The sequence below is a fragment of the Eutrigla gurnardus genome (genome assembly GCF_963514095.1).
Source record: "Eutrigla gurnardus genome assembly, chromosome: 12".
In the NCBI taxonomy this organism is placed as follows: Eukaryota; Metazoa; Chordata; class Actinopteri; order Perciformes; family Triglidae; genus Eutrigla; species Eutrigla gurnardus.
Genome location: NC_139926.1, coordinates 6902454 through 6925004, shown reverse-complemented (window position 1 = coordinate 6925004; position 22551 = coordinate 6902454). Strand labels below are relative to the sequence as shown.

Here is a 22551-nt window from a genome sequence, read left to right as displayed (position 1 = left end):
GGACAGGAATAGGGTGCCAGAGGGGTTCTCGGCAGGGGTGATCTCCCTCCTATTCAAAAAAGGGGATAGGAGGGAGATCAAAAATTATAGGCCAATAAGCCTTTTAAACGTGGACTATAAAGTCCTTGCTAAAATCTTAGCCAACAGGGTGAAGGAGGTGGCCGGGGACGTCGTGACCAGCTTGCAGGCTTACGGCGTCCCCGGCAGGGACATAGCCGATTCCATTTTAGCTGTGCAAGGAGCGGTCCGGGGGATGGAGGAATCAAATAAGGGGCTCCTCCTGAACCTGGACCTCGAGAAGGCGTTTGACAGGGTGGATCATTCCTTTTTATTCAACTCCCTGAGCGCCATGGGCTTCGGGCCAGGGCTCAGGAAGATGGTGGGGCTTTTATATAGGGGAGCGCAGGCAAGATTAAAAATTAACGGGTGGTTGAGCGGGGTTTTTAAAATAGAGAGATCGGTGAGGCAGGGCTGTCCTCTCTCGCCGCTGCTGTTCTCCGTGGTGGTGGAGTCCCTGGCGGCCGCCGTCGCAGCGGACGGTCGCATGCCGGGGCTGCCCGTGGCGCCGGGGCTCGGGAGGGTCACCGTCGTCCCCTTTGCGGACGACGTGACCATCCTGGCCTCGGCGCCGGAGCAGATCGACCGCGCACTGGAGCACGTCGCGGCCTTCGAGGCAGCCTCGGGGGCGAGGCTTAACAGGGCCAAGACCTGCCTGCTGGTGGCGAACGGGGGGGGTCTTGGCCGGTGGGGTTTTAATATCCAACAGCAGACAAAGATCTTAGGTATACATGTGGGCATAGGTGGGGATAGGGCCTCACACAGTAACTGGGACGCGGCAATTAACAGGGTGAAATACATTGTTAACAGGTGGCGGCCCCGGGGCCTCAGCCTGAGAGCAAAGGTAATAGTGTGGAACGCCTTAGTAGCCTCTACTCTAGTGCATGTTTTGGGGACCTGCGAGCTGCCACAGTGGGCACTAAACGTCCTGCAGGACACCCTCTCCACATTCCTCTGGAGGCTCCACATTCCTCTGGAGGGGGAGGGCCAATTCGATCGCTCGACGGGTGTTAATTGGTAATAAACGGGAGGGGGGTTTAGGACTAATTGACTTGAGTGCCAAAAGAGACGCACTGCGGCTAAAAGTGGTTAGAAAATTTCTCGATCCGGCCAGGCAGTACCCCTGGGAGGGCGCGATGGCGGGCTGTTTGGCTCAGTACGGCGAGGGGGACGTGTACAATCTGTGCACTCTCCCTCCCAGAACGGCCTACAGCTGGCTACCGCCGTTCTTCCGGGAGGTGCTAGAGGCGTGGCGCAAGTTGCTGCCCCGCCTCAAGCCAGCAGAAGTGAACAGAGGCAGTATCGCACCGTTGCCATTCCTCCAGACTCCCTTCCTCCAGTACGAGGGAAGGGCGCTGTCCTGCGCTCCGTTGCGGGCAGCGGGGGTCACGAGGATTGGTCAGGTGATTGACGGGGAGGGGTTCTTTGATTTTCAAAGAGCCAAAACTTCACTGATTAGGGGAGGGATTAGCTTTAGGCCGGGGCACGTTAGAAGCACCGGTGCTAGAGTAGATAGGGCCATGCCAGAGTCCTGGAGGAGGGCTCTCTGCACCATCGGACCGGTGCGGGACCCTCGGTTGGCGTTCCTCCTGTGCCTGGCCCCGAGCCAGGTCGTACCCCTTGCAGACTGTAGGACCGGGACGTTGTATAGACTCCTCGCGTCCGAGCTGGGGAGGCGGCCTTCCTCCGAGGCAGCTTGGAGGCGGCTCTTCCCCGGCTCGGACGTGGAGGAGATCTGGAAAAACTGCAACGTCCCGGACATATCGCATGCGGCGTTCGACCTGGACTTCCGCGTCAGGCACAGGAGGGTCTTCACCGGGGTCGTCCTGCACCAGGTCCACAGGGAGCTCTTCTCCAGGACCTGCGCAGTTTGTCAGCTAGGGGATGAGGATGATTTACATTTGTTTGTGCACTGCCCCGAGTTGGTGGGTTTTCATGCTTTTCTGCTGTCTGTTCTGCGCACTCATTGTCATTACACACTCACGACACTCACCCCCTGGACTCTGTTATTTGGACTGGCACGCAAGCATGCACTCACCAACACAATATTGGCACTGGCACGGCAGGCCACCTGGACAAGACGCAACATCGCACTACACGAGCACAGGCACACATCCGTTACACGCATCTGGAGGACAATCACACAGGCACACCTCAGAACACTGCATCACGCCAAAAAACTGGACGCACTGGTGGCGGGCTGTTCTTTCTGTTTTGTGAATGAGCTGGGTGATTTGTGTTTTTGTTTTGAATAAATGTGTTTTGTTTCATTTTTCGTGTATGTCATTAAGTGTTTTTTTTCATCATGTATGTGTCATTGAGTGTTCGCTTAGCATGTCCAATTGAGTGTTTCAGTGTCGGTGGGGGATTATGTGTTGGGTATATGTTTGTCAGTGATGTGGTTTCTCTTTTCATTTGCAGTTTTGTTGTTTTGTAATTTATGGTTGATTTTCAGTTTTGCTTATTCCTAGTCCTGGTTATTTTCATTTTACAGCTTGTGTTTCATTTCTAGTTCTTGATTATTTACTTTTTCATTTATTTCAATTTTTGATCATTTTTTACAGTTTGGTTCATTTACGGTTTTGTTTATTTATATTTTTTGGTTCATTTTCATTTGGTTCATTTGCATTTTTTCTTTTTCAGTTGGCTTTATTTTTCATTTGTGTTTGATTTACAGGTTGTTTTCCAATTTTGTACAGTCTGTTTTGTGTTGTTTGTGGTTTTAATGAATAGGTTTTTCAAATTGTAAACAGTATATTTTCATAATAAAAGATAAAAAAAACACGCCCGATCTCGTCTGATCTCGGAAGCTAAGCAGGGTCGGGCCTGGTCAGTACTTGGATGGTAGACCGCCTGGGAATACCAGGTGCTGTAAGCTTTTTTCCATTTCCCTTGACAAACAGCAGAGGGTGCTGCTGCTCCTCCCACGGGGACATTGGAGTTCATCTCATTCTTTACCCCCCAGTTCTCCCCCCATCCCCCAACGTCCCCAGGATCATCTGATTAATCATTACAAACATGAACGGGACCTGTTTAATTTCCCGGTAACGTTTGGGTCGTGCAGACATTTTCTCGATAATGTATAACTTTTCCAAAATCGAGCGATCGGTTTTCATAGCAGAACAAGCAAACATACGGATATTGCCAAAAAGCGGGATTATCTTCCTGCTGCATGCAGTTTAGCAGGGCTCACTGCATCAGTTTGGTCAATATAGTCCAGGTATTGAGCTTGTCACTGACCAAATTGTCATCATTTTGTCCTGGGAGGCTTTGGTGGGAACTTGTCATCATCAGCACACACGTCCTCCATTTCTTGGCAAAAGGCGATGGACATCTATAAAGGGCCTTTCTCTGCCTGCTCCCTCGGCTTACGGCCATACCACCCTGAACCCCTTGGAGCGCAGTTGGTGTGTGTGTCAGTTGGCGAGTTTGGATTGAGAGCAGAGAGTGAGAGCAGCAGTGAGTGCAGTGAGTAATTGTTTGTCTGTCCGAATTGTTTGTTCGTCGTGTGTGTGCGTGTGTGCGGTGTGTATTTCCATTTCTTCTTCTTCCCTTCTTCTATCCTTCTTTCTTTATATGTACTTTGTGTCACTTCGGGTTCTTTGTTTGTAGATAGTTTGTTTAATACCCCCCGGCAGTGACTAGCACTGATCGGGGGTGGGATTTCACGGAAGCGTATTGTGTGCAAAAAGAAAAAAAAAAACAACAAAAAAAATGACGGATTCTACGGTTAAGACTAGAAGCAAGGCTAAGTTAACGATGAGAAGCATGACGGACCCGGATTTGGCTGCACCTGCTCTCTCCTCTGGGCGTCCTGCAAAGGGCGTCCGGGGGGGAGAAGAGGCTCTAAGTACGTATGATGTAAGGATGGATAGGAATGGAAGATTGATGAAAGGGATTGAATCTGTGAGCGAGAGTGAATGCATGGATGTGGGTGAATGGAAGACTGCGGGGGGGAAAAGCCGGGTGACGGCCCAGAAGCAGAGGGCCACGAGGAGCTCGCCGACTTCCGGGTTGGCAGCCGACTCCGCCGTACCAGCTGGAGTGATGCCACAGAGGGTGGCAGCCACGAGGGCCGGGGACGCCAGAGCTGCGGGTCCCGTGACGGGTCGAGCAGGCTCAGCGGGGCTGGGAAAGGCTCCGTTGGCGGCGGCTTCGGGAGCTGCGGCGGCTGCAGCGATGGGACGGAGCGTGTCCTTCGCTCCGGGAGGGACCAAAGCGGCGGGGGCTCCCGCGACGGTGATCCCAGCAGCCAGGGCAGTGGCGGCGGCGGCCAACCAGGCAGGACGGGCGGGCAGGCCAGCCCAGGCGGCGGCAGCAGCGGCGGAGAACACGGCGGGACGAGCGGGCGACACGGGACCAGGCAGCGGGGCCGGGAGGACGGCGGTGGATTCGGTGGGACGGGCGGAGGCTCCGGCGGCGGCTTCGATGGCTGCAGCGGTCGGGAGGGAAACAGCGGCTGCTCTACTGGCGGCGAGAAGAGCGAAGGACGCGGGAGCTGGAGCGGCGGCTGGAGCGGCGGCTGGAGCGGCGGCTGGATCGGGGACGGGAGCAGCGGCTGGAGCCGTAGCAGGCCCGTCCGCGGCAGCAGGACCCCAGCGGACTTTTGAAAAAGAACTCACCGTCCTTCTGGAGCTGCAAGGGACTCTCCCCATCTCCGCGATGGAGCTCATGCGGGCGGTGAGGGGCTTGTGTGGGGGCTTGGTGGCTTGCCGTGCTACCGGTCCCCGCGCGTACGAAGTAACCATAACGCACATCAAGGGTAAGGAGAGAATCCTTGATGGTTTTAAAATTGGTGATACTGCTGTATTAGCAAAAGGTCTGTGCAATGACGAGCTTGTAGTATCGTTTCTCAATCTGCCTGCCTATATCACGGACGATGAAATTGTGGCTAAGCTAGAGAGCTGGGGGGTGGGTGCTGCCTCCCCGATAAGGAGACGAATGTGGCCGGGGACTAACGTCTAAGATCCAGAGCCTGCCGTACTCGGCGCGGTTTGATACGGCCCTAGGGCCCGAATACTTTAGGGTGATTCACGACCGTCAGGTCAAGGTGTGCCGTATGTGTCTCCAGCCGGGGCACATACTGCGAGAATGCCCGGAGTTCTATTGTCATAAGTGCGGGGTCCAGGGGCATTACGTACGGGAGTGTGGGGCCAAGAGGGGGCCGGAGGAGGAGAAGTGTGTATTGTGCAAAAATGTAAATTCTAAGTGCTCGTGTAAGGAGAGCGAGGAGGAGGGAGGGGAGGAGGAGATGGAGAAGGAGGAGGAGGAGGAGAAGGAGGAGGAAGAGGAGGAGGATGATGGCTCCTCGGCTGAGCTTCTCTCTGAGGAGGTGGAGAGTGAGAACGAGGAGGACATGGAGCAGGAAGGGGCGGGTGTGGCCGTGACGGCTGACCTAGCCTGGGCTGGATCCAGGGAGCAGGTGCCAGGTGAGCAGCAGGACCCGAGCAAGGGGGCGGGTGTGGCCGTGAAGGCTGACCTAGCCCGGGCTGGGCCCCCGGGCTGGGCCCCCGGTGCAGCCAACGGTGCCGACAGGCCGGACCCAGGCGGAGCTCATGGGCTCCAGCCTGGACGGGCTAGAGGCGGCCGGAGGCGGCGGCTGGGCGGGGGTCGGCTCCTGTCTTGGAGAAGACGGTGAGCTGCCCTCGGCCCAGGTGATGGCCAGACAGGGGGGCGCAGCCAGTGAGGGGCCACTGCTCGAGGGACGGCAGGGAGGGGTCCCTGTCGTTCCTCAGACACAGCTCGGGACCAGCTCCGACACCGACTGGGACCTGGACCAGGTCAAGCAGGTTAGGACGGGTAGAAAGAATAAGAAAAGGAAAACCAAGCAATGATGTGCATTCCCTCCACTAGGTGCCCCTGATGGCTTCCCTCCTTTCTCTTAATGTTCGAGGGCTCCGCACGTGGGTTAAAACCAGGGCTATTTTGACTAGCGTAAAAAACAATGACATCTTGTGTGTTCAGGAGACCTGGTGGGATCAGCGGGTGGAGCAAAGGGTGCGGGGGGAGTGGAAAGGCAGCATAGCTTGCAACAACGGGGGTGGTACCTCCGGAGGGGTGGCTGTGCTGTTCGGGGAAGCAGCGGGGGTTACGTGGGTAGAAGTGCACTCAGATAGCGAGGGTAGAGTAATCGTTCTGGATATCGTGTGTCCACAGTGGGCAGGCAGGTTGATTAATGTCTACGCACACAACGATGAAGTGAGAAGGAAAGCTCTTTTTCTAGAGCTGGAGAGGTGGATCACTCCCACCACCATCATCGTGGGGGACCTGAACCTAGTTCAGACCTTGGATGATGTGGGGGGGAGGGAGAAGCTCAGGTCCGACGTGAGCAGGGGTGTTTTTCGCAGATTTGTGTGTACGCAATAATGTAATTGACGTGTTTCGGGCTCTCAACCCAGGTAGGCGGTCCTACAGTCGGGTCCAGGTGGTGCAGGGCCGCAGCCGCCGCTCCCGGATCGACTTGCTCCTGGCCTCCGGGGGGTTGCTGAGGGGGATTCGGGGGGTCGCTTACGAGCCATGCCCGTGGAGCGATCACCTGTTCCTCGGATGCAGCTTCTCGGGGCCGGGGGACGTCCGGGGGGGCGGCCTGTGGGTCCTCAACGCTGGCCTGCTGGAGGACCGCCGTTTCCGAAAAAAACTGGATAAACTGCTGCTTTATTGCATACATGAGTGTGATGATGAGCGGGGATTGTTGGGGAGGTGGGTGGAGTTTAAGGCAAGATTTAAGAGGCTTGCAATAAACTTCGCCAAACATAAGGGGTGGGTAGAAAAGATGGAAGAACAGAAATTAAACAATGTCATTAAAAATGTAATATCTAGCATTGACACGGCGACTGGAGCGCAGCTGGCAGGTATGGAAGCCGCAAAGGCGAGGCTGGCTGAGCTGCACGGAGCCAGGTGCGCTGCTGCAGCCCTGCGCGCCAGAGCTGTCGACCTCCTCCAGGGCGAGAGGTACTCCGCATACTTTCTCGGCCGGGAGAAGGGTAGACAGCAAAGGCAGGAGATTGGGCAGTTAGAAGACGAGGCGGGGATCATGGTCACGGGGCGGGATGGAGTAGAAGAGGTGGCCGTCTCGTTTTTTGAAAGACTGTTTGGCAGGGAGCAGATGGATAAGGTAAGGGGGGGAACAGCTGCTGAGCAGAGTGAGAGGGAGGCTGAGCGCATTGGACAGTGGTTTATTGGAGGGGAGGATCACGGAGGTTGAGGTCGCCAGGGCCGTAGCCGGCCTATCCAGGGCCAAAAGCCCTGGAGAGGACGGCCTCACCGCCGAGCTCTATATGCTGTGTGAGGAGTACTTTGTGCCGCTCCTCACACATCTTTTTAACGAGATGGTTGATAAAAATGGGGTGCCAGAGGGGTTCTCGGCGGGAGTGATCTCCCTCCTATTCAAAAAAGGGGATAGGAGGGAGATCAAAAACTACAGGCCGATAAGTCTGCTAAACGTGGACTATAAAATCTTCGCTAAAATATTAGCAAACAGGCTGAAGGAGGTGGCCGGGGACGTCGTGACCAGCTTGCAGGCTTACGGCGTCCCCGGCAGGGACATAGCAGACTCTATTTTGGTGGTGCAGGGAGCGGTCCGGGGGATGGAGGAGTCGAAAAAGGGGCTCCTCCTGAACCTGGACCTAGAGAAGGCTTTTGACCGGGTAGATCACAAGTTTTTATTTAACTCTTTGAGCGCCATGGGCTTCGGGCCAGGGCTCAGGAAGATGGTGGGGCTTTTATATAGGGGAGCACAGGCGAGATTAAAAATTAATGGGAGGCTGAGTAGGGCTTGCTGAGTAGGGCTTTCACAATGGGGAGATCGGTGAGGCAGGGCTGTCCTCTCTCGCCGCTGCTGTTCTCCGTGGTGGTGGAGTCCCTGGCGGCCGCCATCGCAGCGGACGGTCGCATGCCGGGGCTGCCCGTGGCGCCGGGGCTCAGGAGGGTTACCGTCGTCCCCTTTGCGGACGACGTGACCATCCTGGCCTCGGCGCCGGAGCAGATCGACCACGCACTGGAGCACGTCGCGGCCTTCGAGGCAGCCTCGGGGGCGAGGCTAAACAGGGCCAAGACCTGCCTGCTGGTGGCGGACGGGGGGGGTCTTGGCCGGTGGGGTTTTAACATCCAACAGCAGACTAAGATCTTAGGTATACATGTGGGCATAGGTGGGGATAGGGCCTCACACAGTAACTGGGACGCGGCAATTAACAGGGTGAAACACATTGTTAACAGGTGGCGGCCCCGGGGCCTCAGCCTGAGAGCAAAGGTAATAGTGTGGAACGCCTTAGTAGCCTCTACTCTAGTACATGTTTTGGGGACCTGCGAGCTGCCACAGTGGGCACTTAACGTCCTGCAGGACACCCTCTCCACATTCCTCTGGAGGGGGAGGGCAAATTCGATCGCTCGACGGGTGTTAATTGGTAATAAACGGGGGGGGGTTTAGGACTAATTGACTTGAGTGCCAAAAGAGACGCACTGCGGCTAAAAGTGGTTAGAAAATTTCTCGATCCGGCCAGGCAGTACCCCTGGGAGGGCGCGATGGCGGGCTGTTTGGCTCAGTACGGCGAGGGGGACGTGTACAATCTGTGCACTCTCCCTCCCAGAACGGCCTACAGCCAGCTACCGCCGTTCTTCCGGGAGGTGCTAGAGGCGTGGGGCAAGTTGCTGCCCCGCCTCAAGCCAGCAGAGGTGAACAGAGGCAGTATCGCACCGTTGCCATTCCTCCAGACTCCCTTCCTCCAGCACGGGGGAAGGGCGCTGTCCTGCGCTCCGCTGCGGGCAGCGGGGGTCACGAGGATTGGTCAGGTGATTGACGGGGAGGGGTTCTTTGATTTTCAAAGAGCCAAAATTTCACTGAACAGGGGAGGGATTAGCTTTAGGCCGGGGCACGTTAGAAGCACCGGTGCTAGAGTAGATAGGGCCATGCCGGAGTCCTGGAGGAGGGCTCTCTGCACCACCGGACCGGTGCGGGACCCTCGGTTGGCGTTCCTCCTGTGCCTGGCCCCGAGCCAGGTCGTACCCCTTGCTGAGTATTCCTTCCTCCGAGGCAGCTTGGGGGAGGCTCTTCCCCGGCTCGGACGTGAGGAAGATCTGGAAAAATTGCAGCGTCCCACACCTGTTGCATGCGGCGTTCAACCTGGACTTCCGGGTCAGGCACAGGAGGGTCTTCACCGGGGTCGTCCTGCACCAGGTCCACAGAGAGCTCTTCTCCAGGACCTGTGCAGTTTGTCAGTTAGGGGATGAAGATGATGTACATTTGTTTGTGCACTGCCCTGAGTTGGTGGGTTTTCATGTCTTTTTACTGTCTGTTCTGTGCACGCATTGCAACTACACACAAAAGACACTCACCCCCTGGACTCTGCTATTTGGACTGGACAATAAACACACCCTCATCAACACCGCACTAGCACTGGCACGGCAGGCCACCTGGACACGCCGTAACATCGCACTTCACGAGCACAGACACACATCTGTTACACGCATCTGGCAAACACTAATACAGGCACATTTCAGGACACTGCACCACGCACGCCAACTGGACGCACTGGTGGCGGGCTGTTCTTTCTGTTTTGTGAATGAGTTGGGTGATTTGTGTTTTTCTTTTGAGTGAGTATGAATGTGATGTATTAATTTTTTCAGTTCGTTTCATTTGTTATTTGTCGTATTGTTAGTTTTCCTTTTATGTCTGTTTAGATATTTTCTGTCTGGTTTTCCTTATTATGTGTTACTTGGTTTCGTTTTTTCAGTTGACTTTATTTGCATTTGTGTTTTGATTTACAGTTTGTTTTCATTTTTGTACGGTCTGTTCTGTGTTGTTTGTGTTTTTAATGAATAGTGTTTTCAAATTTGTATAGTATATATTTTCATAATAAAAGATAAAAAAAAAAAAAACACGCCCGATCTCGTCTGATCTCGGAAGCTAAGCAGAGTCGGGCCTGGTCAGTACTTGGATGGGAGACCGCCTGGGAATACCAGGTGCTGTAAGCTTTTTTCCATTTCCCTTGACAAACAGCAGAGGGTGCTGCTGCTCCTCCCACGGGGACATTGGAGTTCATCTCATTCTTTACCCCCCAGTTCTCCCCCCATCCCCCAACGTCCCCAGGATCATCTGATTAATCATTACAAACATGAACGGGACCTGTTTAATTTCCAGGTAACGTTTGGGTCGTGCAGCCATTTTCTCGATAATGTATAACTTTTCCAAAATCGAGCGATCGGTTTTCATAGCAGAACAAGCAAACATACGGATATTGCCAAAAAGCGGGATTATCTTCCTGCTGCATGCAGTTTAGCAGGGCTCACTGCATCAGTTTGGTCAATATAGTCCAGGTATTGTGCTTGTCACTGACCAAATTGTCATCATTTTGTCCTGGGAGGCTTTGGTGGGAACTTGTCATCATCAGCACACACGTCCTCCATTTCTTGGCAAAAGGCGATGGACATCTATAAAGGGCCTTTCTCTGCCTGCTCCCTCGGCTTACGGCCATACCACCCTGAACACGCCCAATCTCGTCTGATCTCGGAAGCTAAGCAGGGTCGGGCCTGGTCAGTACTTGGATGGGAGACCGCCTGGGAATACTAGGTGCTGTAAGCTTTTTTCCATTTCCCTTGACAAACAGCAGAGGGTGCTGCTGCTCCTCCCACGGGGACATTGGAGTTCATCTCATTCTTTACCCCCCAGTTCTCCCCCCATCCCCCAACGTCCCCAGGATCATCTGATTAATCATTACAAACATGAACGGGACCTGTTTAATTTCCCGGTAACGTTTGGGTCGTGCAGCCATTTTCTCGATAATGTATAACTTTTCCAAAATCGAGCGATCGGTTTTCATAGCAGAACAAGCAAACATACGGATATTGCCAAAAAGCGGGATTATCTTCCTGCTCCTCGTCCTCCATTTCTTGGCAAAAGGCGATGGACATCTATAAAGGGCCTTTCTCTGCCTGCTCCCTCGGCTTACGGCCATACCACCCTGACGCCCCCTACAGTGTCGGAGTACGTAGTGTTTTGGTTTGGATAGCCGCATGGTGAATTGTTTGCTCCTGTGTTGAGAGAGTTTTTTGGAGTGCTGTTATCTGGTTCTACAACCCAGGTTTTTTTTGTGTTTTTTTCATCCCCCGCAGTCGTAGACTGTTGGGGGATCGCCCTGAGTTACTTTTAGTTCCAGTTTTTTTTCGTTCTTCTGCACCGGTTGAGGATAGAATGATCCGGGGCCTAGCTTCGGCGAAGCCACCGGGAGAAATGAGTGCCAGCAGGCAGCGAGCTGGAGGGGCGGTGAACGGAGCAGGACGAGAGGTGGAGGAGGACGGAAAGAAACAGGGAGAAGCTGGCGGGTTGAGAGGAGGAAGGGCTATTGCGGAGGAGGCGGGAGTAGAAAGGAGAGAAGGAGAGAGCGGTGGAGATGGAAATGGCAAGGTGGCTGGAGGCGGGCAGGAGCAGGTGGCTGGAGGAGAAGCGGTGGACGGGACAAGGAAGATGGAGCGCAAATATGAAAGGAAGCTCACGGTATGCGTGGAGCAGTGCGGGGACGTGATACCTATAGGAGAACTAATGAAGGCTATGGCTGTTGTGTGTGGCGAAATAAGGGCATGTAGGGTGCTGGCCCTCGGGAAGCTGGAGGTGACGGTGTGCGGAGAGAGGGGGAAGGACCGTCTGCTTGACGGCTTTAAAATCCATAATACTAGGATAACTGCCAAGGAACTGTGCAGCGATGAGCTGGTGGTGTCTTTTCTCAACCAGCCGGCGTACACATCTGACGAGGAGATATTCGATAAACTAAGTGGGTGGGGAGTCCGGGCGCTCTCGCCCATTAAGAGGAGAATGTGGCCAGGCACCAATATAGCTGATGGAACGAGGATTGTACGTGTAAAATTTAATGAGATTGTGCAATCCTTGCCGTACTCCACAAAGTTCAACACGGCAACGGGTGTTGAATTTTTTAGAGTGATCCATGACCGCCAAATTAAGGTGTGTAGGAGTTGTATGCAGCCTGGCCACATCCTGCGTGAGTGCCCGGACTTCACCTGCCACATCTGCGGATGCCAGGGCCACTACGCACGGGAGTGCGCCACAGGGGTGGCAAAATGTCAGACGTGCCGGAGGAGGGAGAGAGACTGCATATGCCCGGTGGAAGAGGAGGCGGAGGAGGACGGCGGCGGGCCGGGGGAGCCGGACAGTGGCGAACCGGGGGCGCCGGACGACGGTGGTGGCGAGGACGAGGAGGGGGAGAATGAGGACATGGACGCGAGCATGGACAAGGACGGTGACTCTGGGGGGGAAGACCTCCCCTCGTTGCTGGAGGAGGAGCTCACCTCGGGCCAGACTGCAGACCTTGGCCTGAAGGGAGAGCTGAGCGAGGGCCTGCCGCGGCGGCAGGGAGACAGGAGCGGGAGAGGCAGAGGTGAAAAGCGGGAAGGGGTAAGAATGTTTGGGGATGGGACGGGGAAAACTGTACTAAAAATTACTTGGGGCATTGATGAGGTGGGGGAGAGGGGGGATTTTGTTGATGAAACTGTGAGCGAGGGGAGCTCAGGGAGTGATATGGACACAGGGGAGCTAAGGGAGGGGAAAAAAAGGTTGTCTGTAAAGCAAAAAACGGAGGGGAGTGGGAAGAAGAACAAAAATAGTTAATTAACTAATGAGGGTTAATGTGCTTGCTGGCTCTTTTTCGTTGGTTTTTTCCTTATTTTATTTTTATTATTTATGGCCTTGGTTATAATTTCTCTGAATGTTAACGGTTTGAGAACTGAATGTAAAAGAAAAGCCATACTGGATATGAAAGCAGATATTCTGTGTTTGCAGGAGACTAGATGGGATAATAACCTACTTAATACAAGTAGAAAGCTGTGGAAAGGCCAGATTTATTTTTCAGAAGGGACTCCCAGGGCCAGGGGAGTGGCGATTTGCTTTAACAGTGCTAAAATAACGGGGATAAATTTAGTTCATAGAGATTTAGAGGGGAGGTTGATAGTTATGGATTGTGTTTATGAGGGGAGGGAACTTAGAATAGTTAATTTACATGCACCCAATGAGGAGAAGGAGAGGAGGGTTTTTTTGGCTGGTATGAATGTGTGGTGCAACTCTAATTGTATGATTGTGGGGGATTTTAATGTTATTTTGACTAAATCTGATTTATCGAGAAATAATACATTCAAAGGGGACAGCACTAGGCGAACCCTTAGGGGTTTAATGGAGAACAACCAATTGGTTGATATATGGAGAGTCCTACACCCGTGGGAAAGGGTTTTTTCACGAAGGCAACTTGTTGCAAATACTCTTAAACAGAGTAGAATTGATTTGGCGTTAATACAAAGTAGAAATGTTAATTTAATTGAGAGGGTGGAATACATTAATAATACTTGGAGTGACCATGCGGGGATTAGGTTAGAGGTGGGAGGGAGGGGAGGGAGTGCTAAAAAGAGGCCTTGGTGTTTTAATGCCAGCTTTTTGGGGGATGTTGTGTTTGTGAAGAGTATGGGGTTATTTTTGAAGAGAATGATGGATGAATGGAATGATGATGAGAATATGAGTGTGTGGTGGGAGAGTGTGAAAACGAGAATTAAAAACAAATGTGTCAGGTATGGTATAGGAAAAAGGAAAAGGGAAAATGCAGAGGAGGATAATTTGAGAAAACAACTAAATGAGGAAATTAAATTGTTAGATGCGGAGGGTAATATATGTACGGAAAAATATGTAGATTTAAAAGGAAAATTGAGTGCCTTAGAGGTAGCAAAGTGTAGAGGGGCAGCTATTAGAAGCAGAATTCAATATATATACGAAGGGGAAAGGAGCACAGCCTTTTTCCTGGGTTTGGAAAAACAAAAACAAAATAAAACTGAGATAAAGGGAGTATTAGATAATAATGGTCAAATAATAACTGATAAGGAAGAGATATTAAAAGTAGTTAGGGATTATTATGAGTGTTTATTTAAAAAAGATGCTTGTGATAAGAATAGTGTTGAAGAGGCCTTAGAGGCAATAAAGAAAACTTTAAGTACGGAGGATAGTGTTTGGTGCGATTGTGAATTTACTGTACAAGAGATTAATAGTGCTATTGATGGACTAAACAAAAATAAGAGCCCGGGGAGTGATGGGCTGACAGCCGAGTTTTACGTCGGCTTTAAGGAAATTCTGGCGCCGGTGTTTGAAAAACTTTGCAAACATGTGGAGAAAACAGGCTGGCTCCCGGAGAGTATGGGATTGGGCATAGTCACAATTTTTTATAAAAATAAGGGGGATAACAGAAATCTTGATAACTATAGGCCAATCAGTCTACTTAACACTGACTATAAAATAATTGCTAAAATACTTGCGAATAGAATAAGGGAGGTAATAGGTTAATTAATAAGTCAAACTCAAGCGTATAGTATTCCGGGGAGGGACATTGGGGATTCAATAATAACAATAAAACAGGTAGTAAGAGATATGGAAGGGGGGGGAGGATTGTGGCTGGTGTTATGTCCCAGTCTAGGGGTCTAGGACACAACACGAAAAGGCCCCCATCTTCCCCCAAGTCCCAAGTGACCACAAACACATTATGAGAATAATAAGAAAATGATTTATTTACAAACTAAAGATGATGACAAAACCAGTTAAGTATAAACAAAAATAGCTATATGCTTCAGGGTGGACCAAGGCCAAAACAACAAACATAACGGTTCCTGTCTGGGGAGTAAATCTTACCTAATAACTGAGGAAAACAGAAATGACACAAAACTTACCTCCCTAACTAAATAAACAGGAGAAAACGCTGTTTAACAAAACTGGCAGTCCACCCTTACTACTCGAAAGAAACCAAAACTACTCAACAACAAAACTGATACATAAGTGTGGCCGGTTGGGAGAGGAGGAGGATGAGGAAAATGGCTGCTGCCCCCGGCGTCCGCCATCTTGGCTCTTTAAATATCAGCTGGTCTTGAGAGCCAGCCAATCGAGTGCAAAGCCTGGAACCACTCCACCAATCAGGACACGGGCACGGCACACACCTATTTGCATACGAGATCAGGGAAAAACAGCAAGCCCAGGGCACAAACACTCACGAAATGACTACAGTCATAACACCCCCACACCCAAGAATTAAACCCACCCCTATAGTGTTCAATTCTACGGATCGGAGGAACACCTGGACAACGCATCCGCTATTACGTTGTCGGTGCCCTTTTTGTGGGCGATCTGCAGATTAAAATCCTGCAAAAGAAGAGACCAGCGCATCAGTCGCTGGTTAGAATTGCGCATCTGAGCCAAAAATACCAAAGGGTTATGGTCAGTAAAAACATGAACAGGCTGTGAACTGGACCCAAGATAAACCTCAAAGTGCTGCAAAGCAAGTAACAGGGCGAGAGCTTCTTTCTCGATTGTACTGTAGTTGAGCTGGTGCCTGTTGAACTTTTTTGAAAAATAACAGACAGGGTGGTCAATAGCATGCTCGTCTTCCTGCAGAAGCACAGCACCTGCGCCACATGCGCTAGCATCAACCTCAAGCTTGAAGGGTCGCGTGAAACAGGGCGCAACGAGGACGGGCGCACTGCACAGGAGCGCCTTGGCGGATTCAAAGGCAGCCTGGCAAGCGGGAGACCAAACAAAGGTCTTCAAAGGACTTACAAGACCTGTGAGAGGAGCCACTACATCAGAAAAGTTTTTACAAAAACCACGATAGTAACCACACATCCCAAGAAAGCGGCGCAAAGCTTTCTTGGACTGTGGGACCGGAAAATCAATAACCGTCTGCACTTTTTCGGCTAGCGGACGCACCTGCCCCTGACCTACCTGTTTACCTAAATAAGTAACGGTGGCCTTGCCGAATTCACATTTCGCCAGGTTTAATGTGAGCGAGGCATCGCGGAGACGGCTGAAAATAAGGGACAGCGTGTGCAAATGACTGGACCAGGAGGAGGAATAAGCAACGACATCATCTAAATAAGCGTCGCAGTTATCGACGCCAGATAACACTCTATGCATTAAGCGTTGAAACGTAGCGGGAGCATTACGCAGCCCGAATGGCATAACAGTGTACTGGAGAAAAGCGTCGGGTGTGACAAAAGCTGATATTTCGGAGGCCCGAGGTGTTAAAGGAACTTGCCAGTAACCTTTTAACAGGTCCAGCTTCGTCACAAATTCGGCGGAGCCTACACGATCGATACAGTCTTCCATCCTGGGGAGCGGAAAAGAGTCGGGTTTTGTTACCGAATTGACTTTTCTATAGTCATTACAAAAACGAGTGGTGTTATCGGGTTTTGGAACCAGGACACAGGGTGAGCTCCACGCACTAGTACTGGGAACAGCTAAACCATGTTCCACCAGATAGCTCACCTCCTGCTGCATCAGGGATCGTTTAGTTGGATTAACACGATATGCGTGCTGCTTAATGGAACTGTGGCCCTCCACATCGATATCATGAAGCAGGACAGATGTTTGGCGCGGATGGTCAGAGAAAAGCAACAAATTATCCTCGATCAAAGCTGTAATATCTGCACGGGCCGAAACAGACAGATGAGACAAGAAACCTTCTAGGTTACTCAACATCTCCGAATTCCTCAAACGAGCGGCCGGCATTAAACCATTTTTTTCTGCCAACCCATCATCAGCAAGGTGGTACTGAGGAGGAGCAGACACGGACATCACGGGCGCAGCGGGAGTCGACGGAGGATTACTCTCCCTGGAAAAGTAACGTTTCAACATGTTTATATGGCATACTCTGGATTTACGTTTTCGAATAGGAGTCTGAACCACATAATCGGTGTCGCTGAGTTTTCTCTCCACCGTGTATGGACCCGAAAACCGAGACCGCAAACTGGATCCAGGAAACGGAAGCAGCAACAGAACTTTATCACCTGGATGAAACACACGGAAGACAGACTTTTTGTCATAACGACGCTTCATTTTGGATTGGCTTTGAGCCAAATTTTCACGAGCTAACTGACAAACATGATTGAGACGCTCACGAAAGGAACCGACATAATCCAGCACCTTATGTTCAGTTTTTGGCGACTCGGACAGCCATTTTTCTTTAAGGAGCCGAAGAGGACCGCGCACCGTATGGCCAAAGACCAAATCACAGGGACTGAAACCTAAGGACTCTTGAGGAGTTTCACGCACAGCAAACAACAGAAGGGGGAGACCCTCATCCCACTCTTTGTTAGACTCGAGGCAGTATTTGCGCATCATGGATTTTAAGGTTTGATGGAACCTCTCAAGCGCGCCTTGGGACTCTGGATGGTAAGGACTTGATTTAACATGTTTAATGTTTAGCTCCTTCATGACCTGAGAAAACAGTTTGGACATGAAATTAGTGCCTTGATCACTCTGAATAGTTTTAGGTAAACCAAAAGTCGAAAAAAAACTTAGTAAGAGCTTTCACCACTGGCTTCGCTCTTAGAGTGCGCAGTGGAATGGCCTCAGGGTATCGTGTCGCGGCGCACATCACAGTCAGGATGTACTGATGTCCGGATTTAGTTTTTGGTAACAGACCTACACAGTCAACCAACACTCGTTCGAACGGCTCTCCAAGCACCGGAATCGGGTGCAGGGGGGCCGGTTGAATAGGCTGATTCGGCTTTCCCACAACCTGACATGTGTGACTTAATTACGTCGGATTTTAAACCGGGCCAAAAGAAATTGCGCAACACACGATGGTATGTTTTTTTGACACCAAGGTGGCCAGCTAAGCTGGAGTCATGTGCCAGACTCAGAATTTGCGCCCGATAGTCTGTTGGCACAACCACCTGATTAACAACGTGTATCTTACTGGAGTCGGGACTCCACCGCCTCATCAATACACCGTCGTCCAGAAAGAACACACAAGGTGGGCTGTCCTCCTCAGCGGCTACAGCAGAGGAAAGACACAAAGTTAGAGACGGATCATTTTTCTGCGCATCGATCAACATTTCTCTAGTCACATTCAAACTTAGGTCGGCGTCAGCAGGAAAACAATCAGACTCAATGACACCTTTTACTACGTCACACTTAGGGGGCACCGAAAAGGAGGGCTTCCCCTCATCTAATGTAGCCATAAACGACTCAGACAGGTCTACAACGTCACCCATTTTACGAGCCTGTGCGCGCGTAACTGCGCACACTGGGAACACATTTGGCACAGACGCATCAACGGGATCAGAGGCAGGACAGAAAACAGACGCTACCGAAATGGGATTATTAATGACTTCGGGCAGAGGAAACACATTTCCTCCGGCCAAATCATTACCCAAAATAAACGAAATGCCACTGATTGGAAACCGTGGGAGCACGGCAACTTTCACATGTCCAGTGACGAGCGGTGAATGCAAATGGACCATGTGAAGTGGGGCGTTAAGTTCACTCATTTTTATTCCCCACACTAACAAATCAGAAAAACACGAAGTCTCATTCGAAAGCGGTAGGACATTAGCCAGCATGAATGAATGATAGGCGGCGGTATCACGGAGAATTGTCACCGGTACTTTACGAGATTCTTCGCCGGTTAACGAAACAAACCCGTAGGAAACAAACGGCTGGAAACGAGGGTCAATTTCCGCGTTTGCCTCTGGTTCAGGTAACAGCGTGACGCACAGGAGGGGATGCGGTGTTAACAAACCCCACACCTGCGGGAGATTTACCATTTTTAAGTTGCCCTTTTTTCTTAAGAACCGGACAGACAGCGATCAAATGGCCTGACTCATGGCAGTAAAAACACTCACGGCTCTCACCCGTAGCTGGTGAAGAGCTTTTACGCATCAGCCTTGGGGATCGGTTTCGACGCTCAGGCATTACATTTGAACTGCGAGGGGCCGTCGGCATAGAAAACACGCTTTTATGAGTCAATAAGAATTCATCAGCCAACACGGCGGCTTTTGTTACCGACGCAACTTTTTGTTCGTTCAAATAAACAACGATTCGTTCCGGCAAACACTTTTTAAATTCCTCTAGCAGAATGAGCTCTCTCATTTCCGCCACAGATTTAACATTACACGCCTTGCACCATTTGTCGAACAAGACGCTCTTGTCACGCACAAACTCAACGTACGTCTGGTTGGCAGTTTTCTCACCATTTCTAAATTTTTGGCGATAAGCTTCCGGGACAAGCTCATAAGCCCGCAGCACAGTCTTTTTTAAGATATTATAGTCAAGACCATCCTCAATAGAAAGACTGGCACAGACCTCCTGGGCCTTCCCCACCAGTTTACACTGCAGAAGAAGTGACCAGAACTCTTTGGGCCAACTAAGGGCGGCAGCGATTCGCTCGAAAGCGCTGAAATACGAGTCCACCTCGGACTCACGAAACGGAGGGAGTAACGCAATGTGCTTACTGATGTTAAAAGCAGGAGCAGAAACAGAGCTATGGCCAAAAGGAGACACAGGGGAAGAGGCTACAGGGGCGGATTTCTCCAGCTCAAGCACCCTGACACGCAGATGCATGGCTTGCACCTCTAGCTGTTTATTTGTAGTCTCTACCTCTTTTATTTTGAGGGCTATGCGGAGATCCTCGGTGGTCATGCCACCACCCACGAGCGGATCTGTGACCGGTCCAAGCTCCCCACCAGCAGCGAGCATGGAAGCAACCTCCGCCGCTTTCACCTCTGCCACCAGTGCGTCACCTCCCCCGTCAACCGCATCAACAGCCGGTTTAGGTAGGACGCCCTGCTCCACCAACTTGGCACACAGCAACTGCTTGATCTCTGCTTTCTTGGCACTGTAAGACACCTGCACACTGTAGTAATTTGCTACAATCAACAGATCTGCTTTTTTAAATTTTTCAATTTTTGGAAAAGATGGACTGGTCACAAAATCATCCAGCGAAAACTCCATAATTTCCCCCCACACACAAAACAAACTGCCAACCAGAAGAAAGAAAAAAAAATCTCACCGAACCTACCCGAATACGAAGCGAGACAAGAAGACGGACGAGCCCCCAATCATGTTATGTCCCAGTCTAGGGGACTAGGACACAACACGAAAAGGCCCCCATCTTCCCCAAGTCCCAAGTGACCACAAACACATTATGAGAATAATAAGAAAATGATTTATTTACAAACTAAAGATGATGACAAAACCAGTTAAGTATAAACAAAAATAGCTATATGCTTCAGGGTGGACCAAGGCCAAAACAACAAACATAACGGTTCCTGTCTGGGGAGTAAATCTTACCTAATAAACTGAGGAAAACAGAAATGACACAAAACTTACCTCCCTAACTAAATAAACAGGAGAAAACGCTGTTTAACAAAACTGGCAGTCCACCCTTACTACTCGAAAGAAACCAAAACTACTCAAACCAACAAAAGACTACTCAACAACAAAACTGATACATAAGTGTGGCCGGTTGGGAGAGGAGGAGGATGAGGAAAATGCCTGCTGCCCCCGGCGTCTTCTTCTTCTTCTTCTTTAGTTAGGCAGACTAGACGCAGCTTTGGCGTATTGCTGCCCCTACAGTTAGTTATTAAGATCTACATCAAATCCTTTTGTACAATCCTGTTTGGTGTAGATAATCCACCAATTTCTTTGTTTTAACCCGCGAATCTAGGTTTAGAAGCGTTCGTATATTAAAAACGGTTTCCCCATCTGCTCCAAGTTTCTTGAAGAGAGTCCTTCTCTGACTGGAGTATATTTTGCACTGGAGTAGCACATGTTTCACTGTCTCACTATCTCCACACTCGCATTTGCCATCAGGATGCTTACCAATCAGAGCCAACCCACTCCTCAGCCCACAGTGTCCAAGTCTCAGTCTTGAGATTACTACAGAGTCTTTCCTACTGCACCTGTAAGTGCACTTGTCTTTATTTACCGTTTCCTGCACTGAAAAATATGCCCTTCCTTTCCTTTCCTTCTCCCAAGACTTTTGCCACTTTTCTTTTAGATACCTGTTTATTATTTCACTATACTCTGGTGCCCCATATTGCAACTGAATTTGCACACTTTCCTCCATCACCGCCTTCTTTGCCATCTCATCCGCCTCCTCATTCCCTTTCACACCCATATGTGCCGGAACCCAAAGAAACCCCACCTCATACCCTGCCTTGTGGATTCTAAACAAAGATTCTAAAATTTCTACAACTAAATCAGGTCTGGACTTGGATTTAGCTTCTTTTATTGTAGTTAATGTTGCTGCTGAATCACTGCATATGATTGCATTTTCCTGTTTATTGTCCTCAACCCATCTTACTGCCAACAGAACTGCCACCATTTCTGCTGTGAAGACTGACATATGGTTTGATATTCTGTATCCTTTTTTATACCCGATTTCAGGTATGCTGATACCAACTGCCACTTTCCCACTCTCATGATCTTTTGACCCATCTGTATAAATTTGTAGGTGGTTTCCCCATTTTAGTTGCTGCCAGACTTTTACCTCCTTTACTACAACCTCTGACGTCCTTGATTTGCTTTTATTCAAAAGCTTTAGGTCAACAATGGGATCTGGAACCAACCATGAGGCCACAGCTGGACGACACACTGGAGGACACACACTTATATCCACAATTCCAATTTCCTGTGCCACAGATTTTAATTTTTCTGCAAGATTTGTTTTAGTCCTTTTTGATGTTCCCATAAACTCCCAATGTTCACTCAGAAGGTTCTTTGTTGGTAACATTTCTTTTTGTCCTTTGAGCTTCATTAAATATCTCAAACCAAGTTTATGTCTCCTGATTTCTAACGGCATCTCCCCCATTTCTATCAGTAATGCTGGTATTGGAGTTGTACTGAATGCTCCACAGCACACTCTTAGGGCTTTTGCTTGGACGATGTCAAGTTTCCTGATCACTGACGGAGCTGCTGATCCATAAACAATACTTCCATAGTCAATAGCTGATCTTATCATTGCTCTGTAGATCATCATCATTGATTCTCTATCAGCCCCCCAGTCTGACCCAGCCACACACCTAAGGACATTAATTATTTTCCCACACTTCAATGAAACCATTTCAACTTGTTTTTTCCCTGTCATCCTTTCATCCAGCCACATTCCTAAAAATTTAAAATACTTGACTTTTTCAAGATTATTATTATACAGTTGTATTTGCTGGGTCGGCATACTTTTCTTATTTCCAAACACCATATATTTAGTTTTATCTGTAGAAATTTTAAAACCCCAATCATTAGCCCACTCAGTCACTTTCTCTAACGCACCTTGAATTTGGTTAAACAGGTAGGGGAGGTTCCTCCCTCGCTTCCAGATAGCCCCATCATCTGCAAATAATGAAAAACCAAATCCTTTCCCCACTCTACTAAACATGCCGTTAACCAGAATATTAAAAAGAAGCGGACTTATCACGCTTCCTTGAGGGGTTCCATTCTCCACCTCAAACTTATCTGAAAGTTCATTTCCAATCCTCACTTGAATTGACCGGTTGCATAAAAAGTTTTTGATCCAGTTAAACATTCTCCCTCTGATTCCAACGTCATAAAGTGCAATTAATAACCCTTCCCTCCAAAGCATGTCATATGCTTTTTCTATATCCAGGAAGACTGCAACAACTGCTTCCTTATTTGCGATGGCTTTCTTTATGTCCATGTCTAAATTTAAGACAGCATCCATTGTT

General features: G+C 50.1%; 1 protein-coding gene across 1 annotated transcript in view; it reads left to right on the top strand.

The window, feature by feature from the left end:
- enox1 (ecto-NOX disulfide-thiol exchanger 1) overlaps positions 1 to 22551 on the top strand; it is a 456513-nt gene that overhangs the window by 233406 nt on the left and 200556 nt on the right. The gene's annotated exons all lie outside the window — the stretch shown is intronic.